The sequence below is a fragment of the Capsicum annuum genome, chromosome 7 (genome assembly GCF_002878395.1).
Source record: "Capsicum annuum cultivar UCD-10X-F1 chromosome 7, UCD10Xv1.1, whole genome shotgun sequence".
Lineage (NCBI taxonomy): Eukaryota > Viridiplantae > Streptophyta > Magnoliopsida > Solanales > Solanaceae > Capsicum > Capsicum annuum.
Genome location: NC_061117.1, coordinates 113887134 through 113905868, shown reverse-complemented (window position 1 = coordinate 113905868; position 18735 = coordinate 113887134).

Here is an 18735-nt window from a genome sequence, read left to right as displayed (position 1 = left end):
GGATAGAACTTTTGATAAGCCTCTTCTGACCAAAGTTGTAGTACGTGGAGTAAGGGTGGATGTATCAGATGCCACCATAAATAGCTTTCTTTATGGGACAATATTCGTCCCACGAGCTACCTCACCTACATTCTATGCCTGGTTGAAGCATCGAGAAAATCAGCGCAAGTGGCTAGTGAGTCTCATAGAAGATGGGGAGCCGGAGTGGTTGAATAGTCTGGCAAAAAATATTACCAAAGTATCTCTGAATTCAGAAGCAAGATTTTGGTAGGGTTTAGCGTAGATTCATCTAATACCCACCGAGGGAGACAATGTATAGGGGATAATTGAGCAATATTGGTTGCAATCTTAATAGATAGGACTCCCTTGGATTTCAGAGAAATCATAGCGCAGGAGATCAAGATTTGGCTCGCAAGACCCAATGCTGAATATCCATTCCCATTTCTGATTACTAGGTTGTGTCAAGCAGCTAATGTACCTATGATTTTAGGTATTGATGATGAGATACATGCCAAGAAGACTCACAACCCTGTTAGAAAAAATGAAATTCTACCGGGCTTGTGACTTGATCGAGATGCAGATGGTGCAGCAGATCCTCCGGTCACTGAGACTATTCCAGCATTAGATATGGGGGTGCAAAGCTCCAAAGCTGGACCACCACCACCATCATATTCAGTCCAGGCAGAGTCAATGCCTCAAAGTGAGCCGACTGCTTCAGTTCCTTCAGCAGCAACAGGGTAGGCATTTCAGCCGATTGATATCAAGAAAGTAGCTAGACAAGCGAATTGGTGCGAGGTGCAACTTCAGGCCTTCCCAAATAATTTGTTGCTACTGTAGACAAAAGAGTAAAAGCTGCACTCAAAGTTACACTAGAATCTTTCATGACCTTGCCTGCACGGGTAGAATATCTAGAGAATAGGTTTGATGCTCGGGAGAGAGAGATGACAGGCGCTGATCTTGCCACTTTCAGGGATGCATTGGACAAAGTAAAGGCTGAGGTTGGAATGTTGTAGCAGCACCAAATTGTGGTGCTAACAGGATCAGCCAGGCATGATGTAGAGGAATAAACTCCTATACTTAATCTTGCTGCAGATTCCCCAAAGAAAAAAAAGAAAAAGGGGGAAAAGAAAGGCAAGAACAAAAGAGATGAGTCTGATGGTGAAGAAGAGAGAAAGGCTATAAAAGAAAAGAAGAAGGCAGAGAAGAAAGACTTGAAAAAGGCAAGACTAGAGTCTCTAGCTAACACAGAAAAATAGGAAGCAGCCATCAGAGCTAGGAATGCAGGTGCTTCACCGAGCCAGGATCCTTCAACTGCAAAGGTAGACACCACAAGTAGGTAGAAGACAGTTGATGATGCAATAGAAGGGTCGGAGACCCAGGATCCACAGGCTTGACTGTCTTCAGGTACATCCTAACCCTTGGTATATTTTATTTTTGATTTTAAGTTGAGGGTATAGAAAAGCTGTTGTGTAACATGTTCTATAGATGATTAGGAGTAGTACAATTACTTGAGGCAGTTAGCTTGTTTTGTGACTTTTTAAGTACCTCTCCAATGGTCTGATATGCTATGAACTGTGTGAAGTGCATCTGGTGTGACCACTGTGTATCGTTTTGTGGCAATAGTGTGGAAAAAAAGTAACCTGTAGAAAACAAATGCATGTAACGGATGAGTGGTGATGTGCTATATACTTGTGTGCCATGTGCATGTAAGGTCTTACTCAATTCCCATTGTGTGTTAAATCTAGAACTTGCCCAGTTAGTCATACCATAGTCATAGGATAAGCGTTAGGAAAGGATCATAGGTCGTTTTGTATATTAACCCAGTTTAGCTTAAATGACCATCCAAATGTGAATAATATCCCTTGATCCCATTTTAAGCCTAAATAGTCCAGTTCATTATTATACACCTTTCACCTTCCCATCACATCACAATGAACCTGTATTGGCCCTGGTCCTTCTTGGACACTGTGCACCTTGACTTAGGTAAATACCGTAAGTTGAGGGTGGCTACTATAGGGGTGCGGATGCATTATGAGTATGAAAAAAGGTAAAAGAAGGAAAATAAATAACAATTTGGGTGTAGTGAAAAAGAAAATAGGAAAAGAGAAAACTGAAAAAGTTAATCTAACGCTTGAACATACAACACCCATCTTGAGAATACCTGTCAAATAAAAGAGGGAAGAAAAGAAGGTCAAAAGTTGAAACCCCGTGAGTTGATGTAGTTCCAAGGAGGTATAGTCACTATGAAATTCCCTTGAACATCATACCAGCCCTAGCTTACGTTACAAGCTTAGAAAAGCCCTTTAGTGATCCTAACTGACTTATCTAAAGACTTTGGTACTGACTATAAGGGCAAGCCTATGGTATTTGATGCACAATGTTTGAACTTTGTTCTGAGAGTGAGTCTTACATTCATCCCTGTGTTAATACATGTGAATCTGAGTGAAAAAGGGATTTCTTTATTGTGAGGGCACACCAGGTATGTTGCTATTGACTGCTTTGTTCGGAGAATATAATTTGGGTATGTGCTAGGTTGTTATTGCTGAAAGTTTTGCCATATCTAGATGCTTGTGAGTTACATGGTTGTTTTCAAATATTAGACACAGTTGACTTTATTTTGATTGATCATGGAGATAGTGCATGTATTCTGAATTGATAAGAGTAGTTAGCTGCCAAACTGTAGTTTGTTTACTCCTAGTTATGTTTTGGTTGCTTGAGGACAAGCAATTGTCTAAGTTGAGGGTATTGATGTGTGAGCCGATGCTAACACATTTGAAGTTTTTAACTTTGAATAATTACAAAGTTTTAAGCAACTTTCATTGTTTTTGATTGCTTTTAGTGTGTTAATACAGACATAAGTGATCGGGCAGGAAACCAAAGGAAAGAAGAATAAATCGAATGACATCTGATATAAATAAGCTGAAGTGTAGCTGATGTCGATTCTGAAGCACTGTCATACATGGCACAGGCCATTAAAGTTGCCGTCAAGCTTAGACAGAACCTGAAGATTTGAGAGGAAATATGACGGTGATTTGGAAGGGCCGTCAAGTATGGGACATAGCATCAAAATCGCCATCAACTAGAGATAGAGTATGCTGATTCCCAGTGAAGAAGTGATGACAGTTTTCATGTGCCTTCAAGATTTTGACACGCCGTCAAGATTGCCATCTGAAGAGGCAGAAGATAAAAATTCAATAGAACCTTTGACGACATCTCACACACGTCGTCAGGAATCTGACACGCCGTCAAAAGCATCGTCATCTAAACCGAAGAAAAAACTAAAACTTTAATTTTATTTCTATATTTAGGATTTACTATTTAAAATCTTGTTTTGGGGTTTTATTGAAGAGGATTCATTTTTAGCTATCAGACATTAACCTAGGGAAGAGAGGCACATAACATTGCTCTCTTACATCAATTATTCTTCTTGTTTTTATCAACTATTTTTTGGTTTCTACCTGGTGATTCAATAGAAGAAACTACTTGTTGTTTTACATGTAATCGTAAGTTATCCTTATCATTATGAATTAAACTTGTTAGTTCGTTCATCAAATCATGAGCGGCTAATTCCATAGCCGGGGTTGTAGGATCCATGGATTAGGGTTTGATATGATGCTAGGTGATTAACGGATTCAAAGAGTAGTAGAACATCTTGAAATTCTGTTGTTTGAACTGAAATCTAGTGGTTGCAAATATTAGATTATGCCTTAGGTTTTATTTGCTTCTAACGGAGAAATAGACTAGGGGACATGATTTATCAACAGGGACTCGGAAGTTACCAACCTTCTATTTAATGATTAATGCCGTAACTGGATTAATCTACCTGAGATAACATCCTATTGGAAATAGATAAGTTATCTAAGTTTGAGAGAATTAGATAATAAATTGTCTGGAGAGGTCTAGAGATAAGTCAGATAGTAAAATCGCCAAGGCTATTCTGCTGTTCTACTCATTCCGAGAATCTCTAGAATTACCTAGTATCTGTCAATTGCCAAAACCCTTGATAAACATAGCTCTGGTTTCCCATTTATCTTGATTACAAACACTGAAGTATTGAAAGTGATATTTAACACACTGTGAACTTAAATCCCCATCTTTCGGAAACAGTAAACTACCAGTAAAGTCTTTCATAAATAAATCGAAGTTCACACCCTATTCCCTGTGGGATTCGACCCCAACCTAGTTGGGTTTTATATTGACAACGATCGCTTACACCCATTCAAGAGTGTAATTTGAGCGTTATCAAAGGAACAAGGCAGTACAAGAATGATTACACCCCAACACCTCAACTCTGACCTTTAACTAAGTTAGAAAACAAAGATGTGATAAAGAACACATACCTTCCGTACAAATTTCCAAAGCAGATAACAGCAACGGATATTTGGACTTTATGTCCTATTTCATTTCCCAAGTAGCCTCTTCAACCTTGTGGTTCCTCCAAAGAACCTTGACTGAAGCTACTTCCTTGATCCACAACCGACAAAACTTCCAATCCAAGATATCAACTGAGACCTCTTCATATGACAAAGAAACTAAAATACGAATATCCTTGATAGTCACGATTTGAGATAGATCGCCCACACACCTCCTCAACATAGAAACATGAAATACTGGGTGAATAGAGCTCAAACTAGAAGGCAAATCCAACTCCTAAGCAACCTTACCAACCTTTCTCAATACCAAGTATAGACCGACATACCGGGGACTGAGCCTCCCCTTCTTACCAAACCATATCACTCTCTTCATGGTAGATACCTTTAAAAATACCTTATCCCCAACCTCAAATTCCAAATCTTTTTGCCTCACATCTACATAAGACTTTTGGCTACTTTAGGCAACCTTAAGTCTATCCCAAATCACCTTCACCTTATCTATAGCCTGGTGAACCAAGTCTGGTCCCAACATTTCCATCTCACCAACCTTGAACCACCCAATAGGAGATCTACACCTCCTAGTATACAACACTTCAAATGGAGCCATCACAATGCTAGAATAGTAGCTATTATTATAGACAAACTCCACAAGAGGTAAATTATCAATCCAACTATAACCATAGTCTATCACACAAGCACGAAGCATGTCCTCCAATGTCTAAATAGTCCTTTCTTCTTGCCCATCCGAAAGTGGGTGAAAAACAATACTAAGACTAACTTTAGACCTCAAACCTTTCTGGAATGACCGCCAAAAATGAGATGCAAACTGTGTACCACGATCAGAGATGATAGCACCCCATGCAACTTCACAATCTCATGGAGATACAGCCTTGCATAATCCTCAGTCAAAAAATTAGTCCTCACTGAAAAAGAGTGAGCAGACTTTGTCATCCCATCCATGATGACCCACACTGAATCAAACTGATTCCAACACTAAGGAAGACCGATAAAGAAATCTATGTTAATCATTTCCCACTTTAATTCTAGAAACTCAATTTGTTGATACAATCCCTCGGGCCTCATGTGCTCAACTTTCACTTTTTGACACACCATACACCTGGCCACAAAATTTTCCATGTCCCTTTTTATATTATTCCACTAATACATCTCATTAAGGTCATGATACATTTTCATTGACCCAAGATGAACAACTTAGCTCGACTCATGTGCCTTATCCAAAATTCTCTCATGCAAACCATGTACATCAGGAACACATAACCTTTCTTGATACCGTAAGGTACCATCACCACTAATCTCGAAGGCCACCACCTTCTGCCAACCTACATCACTCTTGATCTTTGTCAAGTTAGAATCTAACATTTGTTTCTTCTTGATTTCAGCACCACGAGATGACCGTGACACCTTTTGACCAATACACCACCATCCCCAGAGTCCAAGAAGCAAACTCCAAGGTTAGCCAAATGGTGAATGTCCTTCACCAACTCCCACTTCTCCTTATCCACATGAGCTAGACTCTTTATTGATAGCTCGCTAAGAGCATCAAAAACTGCATTAGCATTACCTGGGTGGTAGTGAAGACTCATGTCATAATCTTTGAGAAGCTCAAGCCATCTCCTTTGCTTGAGGTTTAGCGCTTCCTGAGTAGACACATACTATAAGATTTTATGATCAGGAAAGATATCCACATTCACCTTATACAAATAGTGATGCCAGATTTTCAACCTAACCACCATAGCTAATAATTCCAAGTCATGAGTCAAATAATTCCCCTCATGCACATTTAACTGCCTAGAGGCATAAGCTATCACCTTACCATGATGCATCAAAACACAACCAAGTCCTATATGGGACGCATAGTAGACCACAAACCTATCAGTGCCTTCAGGAAAAGTTAAAATTAGAGCCAAAGTCATCTTATCCTTTAACTTCTCAAAACTCCCAAGAATCGAACCACAAGAACTTTACCTTTTTTTGAGTCAATTTAGTCAACAGGGAAGCTATCATCGAAAACTTTCCACAAACCTCCTATAGTAACCATCTAAATCCATGAAGCTCCGAATATCAGTTGGAGTCATAGGTACAAACCACTTCTTCACCACAGCAACATTCTATGGATCCTCCATGTTCCCTTCACTAGAAATAATATGACCCAAAAGTGACAACGCTCAACTAGAATTCATATTTTAAGAATTTGGCATACAACTGTTGCTTCTTTAAGGACTGCAATACAATATAGAGGTGATTGGCATGATCCACCTCTCTATTAGAATACATTAGAATATCATCTATAAAATCAATAATGAACAAGTCCATAAACTGACGAAAGACCCTATTCATCAAATCTATGAATTTTATCAGGGTATTGGTCAAACCAAATAACATAACCAGAAATGTAAAATACCCATATCAGGTACGAAAAGCAATCTTAAGGATATTCTCCTCCCTAATCTTTAACTGGTGACACTCGGATCGAAGATCAATCTTGGAGAAAAACTTAGCACCCTATAAGTAATCAAACAAATCATCTATCCTTGGAAGAGGGTACTTGTTCTTTACACCTTATTCAACTACCGCTAATCAATATACATCCAAATGGAAACATCCTTATTGTGCACGAGTAACACCGGTGCACCCCACAGGGACACACTAGGATGAATGAAACTCTTATCTAAAAGATCCTTTAATTGCTCCTTAAGCTCAGTCGAAGCCATTCTATATGGAGGAATAAAAATTAGACGAGTGTCTGGAACAAGATCAATCCGAAACTCAATCTCCCTATCAAGAGGAACACCAAAAAAGTCATCAGAGAAGACCTCAGGAAATTCATTTACCATTGGAACAAAATACAAAGAAGGACCATCCAAGTTAGAATCTTTAACCTAGACTAGATGATAGATACACCTCTTGGAGATTAATCTCGAGCTCTAAGATGTAATATAAACTTTCCCTTAGGATCTAGGAAGCCACCCTTCTACTCAATAACTGGCTCATTAGGGAATTTAAAGACAACTTTACGGGTCTGATAGTCTAGAGAAGCATAGCACGAGTACAACGAATCCATCCCCAATATGACATCAAAATCTACCATATCTAATTCAAACAAATCCAGAAAAGTTTCTTAACTACCTACAGATACCACACATCCTGTATAAACTCTTTTAGCAATCACTGAGTTACCTACTGGGTAGAAATATAAAAAGGGTCTGAAACACACTCGGGACCAAAACAAAATACACAACCACAAATGGGGTCATATAAGAGAGAGGGCAATTTGAATTAAGTAAATAGTACATATCACGAGAAAAGAGTTTTAACATACCAGTAACAACATTAGGTGATGCCTTAGACCCCTATCCGGTAGTGAGAGAATAAAGATAGTTCTGACTAGTGCTGAAACTAGATGGTGCACCCTTTGGTGCCAGAGTTGATGATGAAGCAATTGGAACCTTGTACTCCCCCAAAGCAACCTTACCAACAGGGTAGTTTCTAAGCATATGCCCTGGCTGGCCACAGTTGAAGCACCTGTCTCTCCCCTCATCATAGAAATCCCAATGTAATCTACCATAAAACTCACAAAAAAATATGATAGAGTTAACTGGGCCCCACTAACCTGAGATTGGGCACCCTATGCCCTGAATTTATTGCCACCATGGAAATGCCTATCACCTGATGAATTCAGGTAGGGAGCAATAGCCATCGAGTAAGACCCAGTATTGTCTACTTCTTTCACTTACCACCATCCCTGCCACTTTATTGTTGGCCACCACCCTACTCAGAGAACCTAAACTTCTTACCCGGCCTTTCACCTATCTTAGCCTACTTTTTCTTCTCCTCTTCCACCTGTTACATGTACACAACCAACCTGGATATATCCATGTCCTTGATTAATGAGGCAGCCTTACTATCGAGGATTAACTCAGAAGATAATCCCAAAAATTTCTCATCCAGGATCTCATACTAGAAATTAACTCCAGAGCATACCAAGCATGGTAAAACTTCAAGGAATATTCCTAGACAGACGTCTTACCTTGACTCAAATTAACAAACTCTTTCGGCTTTTTCTTCCCTCAACTCCTGAGAAAAAAAGTGGTCCAGGAAAGCATTAGAAAAATCCTCCCACAAGGATGACTCAGCACCATCACCCCTTGACTATTCCCATTTCTCATACCATTGGTACGCCACATCCTTTAGTTGATAAGTGGAAAAATCTATGCCCTCCATATTTGGCATACATAACGCAGAAGTTATTTTCCATCTCATCCAGAAAACCTTAAGGATCCTCTTCCACCTTAACACCCACAAAGGTCAAAGGGTTTAACCTAACAGGAATACTATACTTAGACTAAGTAGCCACCAACTGTGCCAACATATGAATAGACTAACAAAACTGAGCGTTCGTCACTTCATCTTGAAGAGTCTTAGAAGGACTAAAGGGAGCTGGTGGAACTTTGGGATAATGCAAAGATAGACCCCTAGACCGAGTATGGATCCCATGAGTAGCGCGTGTTCTATTAACATTGTCCCTAGTTGGGATAGAGGAGTTTCCGTGAGCTTCAGACCATCGAGGCATGATCTGTAATACAAACAAATGGGAATTAGAGAATAAGTTAAGACATTACACTTTATAGCTTGATACAGAACACAAGAAAAATAAACATTCCTAAATGTCTTGTAGCCTCCCCCTTATGAGTGTGGGGCACTACACACTCTTAAGAGAGACTCTACTCGACACTAATTTGTAGACTCCCAAGTGACCATGAACCTATGGCTCCAATACAAATATGACATGACTCGAACCAGGGTGTATTCATGTCAGGTACCTCAAGAACAAATGATATCGGAGACCACCCCTATAATACTTCGTATATTTCTAAGCTAGAAAATGAATCATTGTTCCTATATATAAAACCTCCTATCCTGTAATTCATATTGGAGTACATGAATTAGGATGAGTATCCTAGTGATAATAGAGCTTATGATGTGTTAAGAATGTTTATAAGAGTCACTTAGAGTAAGCCAAGCTAAGAACTTTTGAATCCACCAAGTTTTCGTGTGTGATTTCACATGGGTCATCTTTGAATGAGAATAACTTGGTTTATAGGTGTCATTTTGGAAGATTTATACCCTGAAAATTGTATAGAATTGAATAAGCCTTTCTTCAATACCAAATTTGCCTAAAACGGACACCGGGTGAAGAAGATATGGCGATTTAAACTTTCAGCAGTGTTATTTCAGTCAGTGGCGCGTCACGCCATAAGCCAAAATAACATTTGTAAATTTTCAGTGTCTCTCCACAATTCCACCGCATTGCGGTGAGTTTCTAGGTCACAAACGGGGGCCAACACGATATCTCTGCGTCACGTCGGGGGCCCAAATTGGGGAATTTTCACAGAAGTTAAATAACGCATCTAGAGGGGTATTTGGGTAATCTTTCCACCCCTATATATATTCCATAAACACAGAATTCAGCTCTTATTTCACCAAAACATACTCTTTCTCTCAAAATCCTCTCAAGAAAACATTAGGGTTTTTCATTGGGGATTCTTGTTCAAGCAAATTTCTCCATCAATCATCAAGAATCTTCCATCTAAGGTATGCGTAGTGTTCATATATGGATCCATTTCATTAATAGATCTCAAGAACCATATTTTAAATATTATATTGTGATTGTCTTGTTGTGATATAACCATGTACATATTGATGATTGTTGTTTAAGTTTCAAGATGATATCTAAAGGTATTTTCATGAAGTGTATGTGTTCGTTAGTTGAAATCCATGAACTTTATGTGGTTTAAAATGGGGAAATTCATGAAAACACACCTAAGCTAAAAGAATGCATGAAAAGTGTTTGATAAAAGGCCTAGGATGATAGAATTAATGTCCCACGATTTAATAGTTCTTAAATGACAAGTCCATGCTCTATGTTTTATGATTTCACATGAATTCCACGAGATTGATATGCGTCGTTATTGTGATATGGATTAAGCATGATATTGAAGCTATGCAAGTATACACATATTGTATGAATTTCCCTTCCATACATAAGATGTTGAGATCTATGCTTAGTGTGAAATCCCCTACTTATGATATGGTGAATTATGGACTCCATTTTATGATCAAGTCAGTTATGTGTGTCACTTTTCTTCCATCGAGTCCTGGGAGTACTAGTACCTAAAAAATATAGTTGTGTGCCTAGATCCATGTCACATTATCATGATAATCGCAGTCAAGCCATGATATATAGAACTCAGTCAGTCATGTGACTCAGGAAATCTCAGAAATCTCATGATCTCAATAAATTCTCAAATAGTAGTACTATTCCGCTAGTCAATGAAAGTCAGTTACTCAGTCCATGTACAACTATTTAAATCATGTTCAGTCTCTTCAGATGGGAGTAAAAGTTAGCACCAAGTGAACCCAAGGATGGGAACTCACCTGCCAGTTTAGGGTGTGATTCTTAGTAGTCATTCTTGTGTTCCATAACTACGTAGCAAGCATAGGTTGAGACATCTTAACCTTCTAGATTAGGGTTGATGAGGTGGCTTAACCTATTAGTTTAGGGTTCCCACCATTCTCATTCAAGTACCTGCTAGATAAGGGTTACTCACAGTTGTCCTTACCAGTGGTGCGGTATTGACACCCTTTCAGTCGGGGCAGAGATTGGACCCCAACCTAGCTATATGTGTTATTGGGCATGTCGGTTAAGCAACTACCTCCCATAGTTTTAGTCCCAGTCTCAGTAAAAGAACTCAGATAGTTCTTCAAATTTTAGTTTATCAGGACTGTCAATTACAGTTAATTCAGTTACAGTACATAACTCAGGTAGTTCCATCAGATTTAGGACTATCAGACATCATCATCCATGTTATCAAAATTTTAGTATCAGTCATGTTAGATAACAGTAAACCATGTATTAGCGTACAGATTTAGATATCATGTATTCATAATTTTAGTTACTATGTATGCATATTTGTACTCTTACGTTCAAATCAGTCAGTCAGTTAGCATTGTTCATGCATGTAAACCCTTTTGCATTTAGCCTACCTCACTTGTATACTCAGTACTCCCAGTCGTACTGACGCATTTGAGCTATGGTGCTTTCTTTCATGTTATACCATAGGTTCAGAGACACGAGTTCCAGATCAGCAGTAGCATTCCAGTTGGCAGTGAGTTCTCATCCATTCAAGGATGATATTATTTTATTTCATTCATTATTTTAGTTTATTTTTCCTAGACGGAGTTAGTTGGAGACATGTTTCTTCAACGCCTTATTTCAGACAGTATTTAGAGGCTTTCAGATTTAGTTCAGATTTTACATTCAGCTTTTAGCTGTTTTGGGTATTTGTTACCCTATATGGATGTTATTATTTATTAGATATTCTATTCAGTTGAACCTTATGGCCTATTGTTCATGTTTTCTGCATTCTACAAGTATATTATGTAGTGTACAGGTACAGATATTATTCATGGGTTAGCTTGTGGTCCCTTAGGGCTATAAGCACCATGTAGCATTTCGAGTACTAGATTTAGGGTGTTACAAACTTGGTGTCAGAGCCTAAGGTTCAATAGAGTCTTAGAAAGTCTAAAAGCCGCATCTAGTAGAGTCTTATGCATGGGCGTGTTACACGCCACATTTATGTACAAGAGGCTACGAGATGTTTTAGGAATAGTTTCCCCTCTTTCAGTATTTATGTCGTGCTAGTGAGCATAATCTTAAGTTAAACTCTCACTCTAATCCGTTCCTATCTTATTTTAGAATATGCCTCCAAAGAGGAGAAACCAACCCGCTTCTCAGCCCGAAGATCCTTTAGGCAAACATGTTTCTCATGCGGAGTTTAGGGCTGCATTCACCACACTTGCTCAGTCTGTGGCTACCCAAAATGAACGGCAGTAGTTATTCTGGCCAATCCAATGGCCAACTCAGTCGCAGCTAGGATTTGGGACTTTACCCGAATAAACCCTCCATATTTTTTTGGGTCTAAGTTTGATGAAGACCCTCAAAAATTTAGTGACCAAGTCCAGAAGGTCATAGACATCATGGGAGTTACTTCTTGTCAGAGTGCCGAGTTATCCGCATACCAGTTACAGGATGCTGCTCACACTTGGTACAAATAGTAGAAGTCCGAGAGGGTAGATGGTGCAGGTCCTATAGAGTAGGAGAAATTTATCGCAACTTTCTTAGATAGATTCTTTCCCCCAAGAGATGAGAGAGGCAAAAGTACTGGAGTTCATCAACCTTAGGCAAGGAAATATGATGGTTAAAGAGGATTCTCTTAGATTTACTCAGCTATCTAGATATGCCCCTCATATGGTTGTAGACAACAGGCTAAGATGAGCAAGTTCGTGTCAGGAGTGAATGATAGTGTGGTAAATGAGTGTAGGTCTGCGATGCTGAACAGTGATATGACTTTAGCCAGGATCATGACCCATGCTCAGCAAATATAGGAGCAGAAGAATAGGACTAGGGAGAGGCAGAACAAGAGAGCAAGATCAGGCAGTTTTAGTTTTGCTTAACCCAAATCAAAAGGAGGAAACCATCCGCAGTTCCATCCTAAGCCAGCAGTTCCAACTCTTTCCTCCTCCAGTGGCCTAGTGCCAAAATTTAGAGACGGCAACAGAGATCGAGAACCAGGATCTAAGTCTCAGGTCAGTGTCATCAGTGCCCAAACTAATCCCATGTGTCAGACTTGTGGTAAGAACCACAAGGGTACCGGTAGAGCTGGTAGTGATGTTTGTTTCAGTTATGGAAATCCAGGCCACAGGATTAGAGAGTGTCCGCAGTTAGGTCTACAGGGTCAGTAGAATCATTCCAAAACCCAGTCCGGTCACCCAAATCAGCAGGGTGCCACTTTCAGTGATACTAGTGGGCAATGCCCAAACAAACTCTATGCTCTTCAGACCTAACAAGATTAGGAAAATTCTCCTGATGTCATTACTAGTACGTTACATATTTTCCATGTTCATGTTTATGCTTTGCTAGATCCAGGTGCATCCTTGTCTTTTGTTACTCCTTATATAGCAGGAAATTTCAGAATCAGTCCCGAAATTTTAGCAGATTCTTTTTCAGTATCTACCCCAGTGGGTAAGACCATCATAGCTCGGTAAGTATACAGGAACTGCCCAGTTATGATATTTCAGAAAGTCATGTCAGTAGATTTAGTCGAGTTAAAGATGACTGATTTTGATATCATTCTTGGTATAAATTGGCTTCATTCCCGCTATGCCATAGTCGACTGTAGAAACAGGATAGTTTAATTTCAGTTTCCGATTAAGCTAGTACTGGAGTGGAATGGTAGTACTTCATCTTTTAGGGGTCAGCTTATTTCCTACCTTCGGGCAAGGAAAATAATTTCTAAGGGATGTGTTTATCATCTCATTCATGTTAGAGACTCTGGTTCCGAATCTCATAGCTTTAAATCAATCCTAATGGTTAACAAATATTCAGATGTCTTTTTTGAAGATCTTCCATGCATTCCTCTCGAAAGGGAAATAGACTTCGGCATTGACCTTATTCCATATACTCAGCCTATTTCTATTCCGCCATATAGAATGGCACCAGCAGAACTCAAAGAACTGAAGGATAAGTTGAAGGATCTCTTAGATAAGGGATTCATTAGACCCAGCATTTTCCAATGGGTCACACTAGTATTATTCGTGTTCAAGAAAGATGGTTCTCTTAGGATGTGTATTGATTACCGTCAGCTCAACAAAGTTATGGTCAAGAACAAGTATCCTCTTCTTAGAACAGATGACTTGTTTGACCAACTTTAGGGTGCCAGTTATTTCTCCAAGATAGACCTCAGATCAGGCTATCATCAGCTCAGAGTTAGAGAATGTGACATCCCAAAGACAACTTTTCGTACTCGGTATGGTCACTTTGAATTTCTAGTTATGTCCTTTGGTCTTACCAATGCCCCAGCCGCTTTCATGGACTTGATGAACCATGTGTTTAAGTAGTACTTGGACATATTCATCATAGTCTTTATAGATGATATCCTGGTCTATTCCCACAAAAAGCGTGATCATTCACACCATCTCAGAATTTTTCTTCAGACTCTCAAAGATCACCAGTTATTCACTAAATTCAATAAGTGCGAGTTTTGGCTAAGGTTAGAAGCATTCCTTCGCCATATTATTTTTTGTGATGTCATTAGAGTAGATCCTCAAAAGACCGAAGCGGTAAAAAACTAGCCTCGCCCTGTCTCTCCATCAGATATCAGGTGTTTCTTGGGTTTGGCTGGCAATTACAGGCGGTTTGTTGAGAGATTTTCTTCTATTGCATCCCCCATGTCCAGATTGACTCAGAAGAAGGTCAAGTTTCAATGGTTAGATCCTTGCAAGAAGAGTTTTTAAGAATTGAAGACTCGACTCACCTCAGCTCCGGTCTTAGCTCTTCCAGATGGTTCAGATGGGTTTGTAGTATACTGTGATGCATCCAGAGTAGGTTTAGGTTGTGTCCTCATGCAGCATGGTAAGGTCATATCCTACACCTCCAGGCAGTTAAAGACCCATGAGAAGAATTATCCTACTCATGATCTTGAGTTAGCAGCCGTAGTATTTGCCTTGAATATTTGGAGGCATTATCTAAACGGACTTCATGTAGATGTCTTCATAGATCATAAAAGTCTCCAATATGTCTTTTCTCAGAAAAATCTCAATCTTCGTCAGAGAAGGTGGTTAGAGATCTTGAAAGATTATGACATGAGTGTCCTTTATTATCCGAGCAAGGCCAACATTGTGGCCGATTATCTCAGTAGACTTTCCATGGGTAGTGTTTCTCACATTGAGGATAGTAAGAAGAAAATAGCTTAGGAAATCCATCAGCTTACCATACTAGTTGTTCACTTAGTCGACTCTTCAGAGAGTGGTGTATGTGTTCAGAATAGTTCAGAGTCATCTCTAGTTTTTGAGGTGAAAGAAAAGCAAGACAGGGATCCTAGCTTTTTCAAGCTAAAAGAGTCAGTTTAGAATTAGAAAGTAAAGGTTTTCTCCCAAGGGGGAGATGGTGTCATTCGTTGTCAGGGTTATCTCTGTGTTCCAAGTGTAGATGATTTAAAGTAGCGAATTCTTATAAAAGTGCATGGTGCACGATACTCTATTCATCCAGGGGCCACTAAGATGTACCACGACCTATGGGAAATCTATTGGTGGAGTGAGATAAAGAGAGATGTTGCAGAATTTGTGGCTAAGTGCCCTACATGTCATCAGGTTAAGATAGAGCATCAGAAACCTAGTGGTTCCATGCAAGAGTTCACCATTCCTACTTGGAAGTGGGAAGAGGTGAACATGGACTTCGTGATGGGTTTGCCTCGAAGTCGTCATCAGTATGATTCAGTTTGGGTCATTATAGATAGAATGACCAAGTTAGCCCATTTCCTTCCAGTCCATACCTCTTATTCAGTCGAGGATTATGCCAAACTATATATCAGGGAGTTGTTCAGGTGACACGGTGTTCCATTATCTATCATCTCAGAAAGAGGTACCCAGTTTACCTATAACTTCTGGAAAGCATTCCAAAAGGGTCTTGGTACCCAAGTTCATCTATACTCAGACAGATGGTCAAGCAGAAAGGACCATTCAGACTCTTGAAGATATGCTAAGGGCATGTGAAATTTATTTCAAGGAAAACTGGGATGACCACTTTCCTTTGATTGAGTTTGTATACAACAATAGCTATCATTCCAGTATTAAAATAGCTCCATTCGAAGCTCTCTATGGTAGGAGGTGCAGATCTCTAATTGGGTGGTTCAAAGTTAGTGAGGCCTCATTCATAGGGCCTGACTTAGTATTCGACGCCTTAGAGAAAGTCCAGTTAATCACAGCAAGACTCTGGGCTGCTTAGAGCCGATAGAAGTCGTATGCGGATTGGTAATAAGAGAAAGCTCAGTCCCCGATATGTCGGTCCTTTCAAGATTCTCAGTTGCTTAGACAAGGTAGCTTATGAGCTCGAATTGCCTTCAGATCTAGCCTCGGTTCATCCAGTCTTTCTTGTCTCTTTGCTCAAGAAGTGTATAGGTGATCCATTAGTCGTAGTCCCTATTTAGAGCATTGACAGTTAGAACAGTCTCTTCTATGAGGAAATTTCAGTCGAAATTCTAGACTATCAAACTTGTAGACTGAGGAACAAAGAAGTTCCTCTAGTCAAAGTTCTTTGGAGAAATCAGTCCGTTGAGGGAGATACTTGGGAATCAAAAGCAGACATGCGTACCAAGTATCCTTACCTCTTCTCCACCAATCCAGATCAAGCTCAAGTTAACAGTTCTCCTTAAGCTTATTCAGTTTCCCGTTCAGTATTTTATACAACTTGGTACTCAGTTCATGCTCATGTTTCATCACAAATCTGGTATCAAGTACCATTGCATATTCTGTCATGTATCCATGCATCAATCTAGTGTATAATCATACATCAAATATGCATTCTCATTGGGAGAACTCAGTTATTAGAAATCTCAGTTGTGCATTCATAAATCAGCTACTCATACATCAGATATACATGTCCAGCATGATATGTTTAGCTTATCAGATCATGTTCCAGTAGTGTATGTCTTGCATGTACTCAAGTTTATCATTTATCCCCATTTTAGTTAGTCTCATTCGAGGATGAATGTTTCCAAGGGGGAGATATTGTAATACCCCATATATTTATAAGCGAGAAAATGAACCGTTATTCCTACACATGAAACCTCCTATCCTGTGATTCAAATTGAAGTACATGAATTAGGATGAATATCCTAGTTATAATAGAGCTTATGATATGTTAAGCATGTTTATAAGAGTCACTTAGAGTAAGCTAAGCTAAGAACTTTTGAATCCACCAAGTTTTCGTGTGTGATTTCACATGGGTCTTATTTGAATGAGAATAACATGATTTATAGGTGCCATTTTGGCAGATTTATACCCTCCAAATTGTAGAGAATTGAATAATATTTCCTACGATATGAAATTCACCTAAAACGGACACCCGATGAAGAAGTTATGGCGATTTAAAGTTTCAGTAGCGTCATTTCAGTCAGTGGCGCGTCGCACCATAAGCCAAATTGACGTTTGTCAATTTCCAGTGTCTCTCTGTGAATCCACCATGTTGCAGTGAGTTTCAGGTCACAAACAGGGGGCAACGCAATATCTCCGCATCGTGTCGAGGGCCCAATTGGGTAATTTTCATAGAAATTAAATAACGTATCTAGAGGGGTATTTGGGTCATCTTTCCACCCCTATTTATATTCCTTAAACACATAATTAAGCCCTTATTTTGCCAAAACATACTTTTTCTATCAAAATCCTCTCAAGAACACATTAGGATTTTCAATTGGGGATTCTTGTTCAAGCAAATTTCTCCATCAATCATCAAGAATCTTCTATCTAAGGTATGCGTAGTGTTCATCTATGGATCCATTTCATTCATAGATCTCAAGAACCATGTTTTAAATATTATATTGTGATTGTCTTGTTGTGATATGACTATGTACATGTTGATGATTGTTGTTTAAGTTTCAAGATGATATCTAAAGGTGTTTTCATGAAGTATATGTGTTCGTTAGTTGAAATCCATGAACTTTATGTGGTTTAAAATGAGGAAATTTATGAAAACACACCTAAGCTAAAATAATACATGCAAAGTGTTTGATAAAAGGCCTAGGATGATAGAATTCATGTCCCACGATTTAATAGTGCTTAAATGACAAGTCCATGCTCTATGCTTTATGATTTCACATGAATTCCACGTGATTGATATGTGTCGTTGTTGTGATATGGATTGAGCATGATATTGAAGCTATGCAAGTATACACATGTTGTATGAATTTTCCTTCCATACGTAAGATGTTGAGAACTATGCTTAGTGTGAAATCCCCTACTTATGATATGGTGAATTATAGACTCCATTTTATGATCAAGTCTGTTATATGGGTTAGTTTCCTTCCATCGAGTCCTGGGGGTTCTAGTACCCAAAAAATATAGTTGTGTGCCTAGAGCCATGTCACGTTATCATGATAATCTCAGTTAAGCCATGATCTATAGAACTCAGTCAGTCATGTGACTCAGGAAATGTCAGAAATCTTATGATCTCAATAAATTCTCAGATAGTAGTACTATTCCGTCAGTCAACGAAAGTCAGTTACTTAGTCCATGCACAGCCAGTTAAATCATGTTCAGTCTCTTCAAATGGGAGTAGAAGTTAGCACCGAGCAAACCCAAGGATGGGAACTCACCTGCCAGTTTAGGGTGGGATTCTTAGTAGTCATCCTTGTGCTCCAGAACTACGTAGCCAGTATAGGTTGAGACATCTTAAACTGCCAGATTAGGGTTGATGAAGTGTCTTAACCAGTCAGTTTAGGGTTCCCAC